Source organism: Schistocerca americana, chromosome 8 (genome assembly GCF_021461395.2).
Source record: "Schistocerca americana isolate TAMUIC-IGC-003095 chromosome 8, iqSchAmer2.1, whole genome shotgun sequence".
In the NCBI taxonomy this organism is placed as follows: domain Eukaryota; kingdom Metazoa; phylum Arthropoda; class Insecta; order Orthoptera; family Acrididae; genus Schistocerca; species Schistocerca americana.
Window position 1 is genome coordinate 461,965,474 of NC_060126.1, and position 4,160 is coordinate 461,969,633.

A 4,160-nucleotide genomic window follows, 5' to 3' on the forward strand; every position below is an offset into this window, starting at 1 on the left:
TACTATGAAGTTTACTTACGAGTATTTGCACTTAGCCATTGAGAGCCTTTTTGTGTTATATTACATGCAGTACTGCACTCCGTCTTCAGGCTACAAGTGGCCCATCGGGACCATCCGACCGCCGTGTCATCCTCAGATGAGGATGCGGTTAGGAGGGGTGTGTGGTCAGCACACCGCACTCCCGGTCGTTATGATGGTTTTCTTTGACCGGAGCCGCTACTATTCGGTCGAGTAGTTCCTCAGTTGGCATCACGAGGCTGAGTGCACCCCGAGAAACGGCAACAGCGCATGGCGGCTCGGATGGCCACCCATCCAAGTGCCGGCCACGCCCGACAGCGCTTAACTTCGGTGATCCGACGGGAACCGGTGTATCCACTGCGGCAAGGCCGTTGCCCCACATGCAGTGCTGCACACTTCATTATTCAACTAGTCACAAAAACGACACAGCATTTATATTCTCTCTTACCAATGCCTTCTTGGTACTGACACAGGACACCAGAACAATACTTTAGAACTGATAGCTCAGTTGATTTATGAAAATGCTTCACACTACATCTGTCTGGACCTCCATCAAGCATTAAACCTAATGTTTCTTCTTATTCTTAACCATCTGTTATATCATCACAACACTTTCATATCTACTGTACGCCGATAAGAGGTGCCAACCTCCTCGACATGTGTTCATCTGGAGAAATGGGTGCTGTGAGTAAGATTGGTGCATAACAGCACTTACAGACTCAGTTTGCTCTGTCCCTTCACGAGACGTGGAATTTAGCGGTCTACTTCTGGTCAGCTGCAAATTAAATCGGTGACAGTGTTGCAGGGAGGGTTGCTCAAAGACAATGTGAGGAGATCTTTCAATCTCTAACTTTATGCTAAGAATGTGAGAAAGCTCTGTGACTCCCATCCACATAGGGAAACATCGTACATCACGCACTATGATCAACGTGCTAGAAATATGTAGGATGGTGTGTGGTATATGTTCGAGAATTAACAATGAATGGGTGAACTGCACAGTCATCTGTCTACATTCGTAAGCTAGTGTATGGTACTCTCAAAGTAGAGGAGGGGTGGTTTTAGCGATGATGCAGAAATTGGGAGGCATGCTGCTGCATCATTTGTTAGCATTGAAATTGCTAAAATTTGTTTTTTGTTGTGGTCTTCAGTCCTGAGACTGGTTTGATGCAGCTCTCCATGCTACTCTATCCTGTGCAAGCTTCTTCATCTCCCAGTAACTACTGCAGTCTACATCCTTCTGAATCTGCTTAGTGCATTCATCTCTTGGTCTCCCTCTACGATTTTTACCCTCCACACTGCCCTCCAATACTAAATTGGTGATCCCTTGATGCCTCAGAACATGTCCTACCAACTGATCCCTTCTTCTAGTCAAGCTGTGCCACAAATTTCTCTTCTCCCCAATCCTATTCAATACCTCCTCATTATTTATGTGATCTACCCATCTAATCTTCAGCATTCTTCTGTAATTCTTGCTAAAATTGATCACGTTATCAACTTTGTTGTTGTTTATTGACATACATCGACGGTGTCTTTTCCATCCCACCCACCCAGTGGTATGCTGTTGGTTAGCACATAATAACAGACTGACATCGCTTTTTTGAGATGGGGAAAGAGTCTTTGTGGAGGGGCAACACTTTCTGGAGATGGGTAGCCCCAAAACAGTGATAGCATACATGACAGCAGTATGAGGAATCGATCGAAATGGAACACTGAGCCATCTGCTATACCATCACTATGAAAGATGAGTTTATATGCAGAGGCTGACAATCACCTTTGGACAGCTGTTTGGAAACGCTCCAGAATGCCACAAAACTCTTTCACATGTTGTAACAGTTTTTTTTGCTTAAAATAATCCTGTGTGTGTGTGTGCGTGTGAGTGTGTGTCATGGGAGCAGCAGCAACATGATTTACACTGTGCGATGTCTAGCTTTCAGTCTGAGCCAATGAATCGAAAAATTTTAATTTAGTTTAGAACCTGGCTGAGACCCCGGAGTAGTGGTGGAGAAAACAAAATGTATGGCGGTATACAAAGCTGTGCCATATGCTTCTTGGAAGACAGCAGAAAAAAATCAATGTATCAAACAATAACATAGGGACCCTCTCTTGGGACTGATAGTCTGTGGGATATGGTCCTCCTACAGCACAGGTGATGACGGTTTACACTGGTCTGTGCAGGCGACATCGATCACCGAGTGGATCAACACCTATATACTTAGTGGAGCTCAGCACATTTGCTTGATACCAGCACATATTCGGTATTTGTTTTCGATATATATATATATATATATATATATATATATATATATATATATATATATGTATATATGTATATATCGTAAGACAGGGATGCAGTAAAAACTTATCAATTTCTCTACCAGATGACGTTAGCGGAGTTTTTATAGTTCATAGTTTTTATGCTTCATTGGATTGTACAAAATATCGACGATAGAGAGAATGTTTGGCTGACAGACGTGAATACACCATCAGGGACGCAGATCTCCTTCGAACTGCAGTACGTGTATGAGTTTGGGAACGTACTTCAATGCAGTAGAAAAATCCTCGTCCTTCTTCTTCCTGATCTCGTACTGTCTTTTTCTACTACTACCTCACGCTGCAGGAGGAAGCTTCATTTGGTATTGGCCTTACACATCGTACATACGAGGGTCACTCCAAAAGAAATTCACACATTTTTTTTTTAAATCCATCTTTTATTTTAAATGTCTGAAAGTTTTACAGTGTGTAGATACATCCTTTAGGAACAATATTTTCATTTCTCCACATAATTTCCATCCCTCTCAACTGCCTTACGCCATCTTGGAACCAGCGCCTGTATACCCACACGGTAAAATTCTGGACCAACCCGTTGGAGCCACTGTTTGGCAGCATGCACAAGGGAGTCATCATCTTCAAACCTTGTTCCGTGAAGAGAGTCTTTCAGTTTCCCAAAGAGATGATAGTCACATGGGACCAGGCCAGGACTGTAAGGTGGGCGTTTCAGTGTTGTCCATCCAAGTTTTGTGATCGCTTCCATGGTTTTTTGACTGACATGTGGCCGTGCATTGTCGTGCAACAGCAAAACATCCTGCTTTTGCTGATGTGGTCGAACACGACTCAGTCAGCTCGAAGTTTCTTCAGTGTCGTCACATATGCATCAGGATTTATGGTGGTTCCACTTGGCATTATGTCCAAAAGCAAGAATCCTTCAGAATCGAAAAACACCGTAGCCATAACTTTTCCAGCAGAAGGTGTGGTTTTGAATTTTTTTTTTCTTGGGTGAATTTGCATGATGCCACTCCATTGATTGCCTCTTCATCTCTGGTGAAAAGTGATGGAGCCATGTTTCATCACCTGTCACAGTTCTTCCAAGAAATTCATCTCCACCATTCTCGTACTGTTCCAAAAGTTCACTGCATACCGTTTTTCTTGTTTCTTTGTGAGCCACTGTCAACAGCCTGGGAACCCACCTGACACAAACCTTTTTTAACGCCAACGCTTTCAGTATTCTGCAAACACTTTCTTCCCCTATCCCAACGTAGTGTGACAATTTGTTCACCGTGATGCGTATGTGAGAAGTCACCAATTCGTTAACTCTCTGCACATTGTCTGGTGTGTGTGCAGTACAAGGCCTACAATTGCAAGGACAATCCTCAATATTGCCGCTTTCATCACGTAATCTGCTTGCCCCCGACTAACTGTACTGCGATTCACAGCAGCACCTCCATACACATTTTTCGACCTCTTGTGGATGTTTCCCCACCGTCTCGTTTTCACAGCACAGGAATTCTATGACAGCGCATTGCTTCTGACAAACGTCAAGTGTAGCAGCCATCTTGAAGACATGCTGTGACGGCGCCACTCACGGGAACAGGTTGAACTAAGTTTGAAAACAAGTGGGAAGGATGTATCTAGACACTGTAAAACTTTCACACCTGCAGAATGAAAACTGTATTTTTACAAAAATAGCGTGCATTTCTTTTCGAGTGACCTCGTAGTTGGCGGAACTATGACAAGATTTTCACATTTCCACCAAATAGTCAAAACGTGGTCCTGTCACGTTGACTCAGCGCACCCAGTTTCTACACATGTTGCAGAAGGTGGCAGATATCATCCTCTCTTACTTCTGCTCATTTCTGACTTAAATT

The 4,160-nt window shown here is 43.5% G+C and overlaps 1 pseudogene; it reads right to left on the reverse strand.

Moving 5' to 3' along the window:
* Positions 1-276: 276 nt before the first annotated feature.
* LOC124546084 lies at positions 277-394 on the reverse strand (annotated as a pseudogene).
* Between the last annotated feature and the right edge of the window lie 3,766 nt (positions 395-4,160).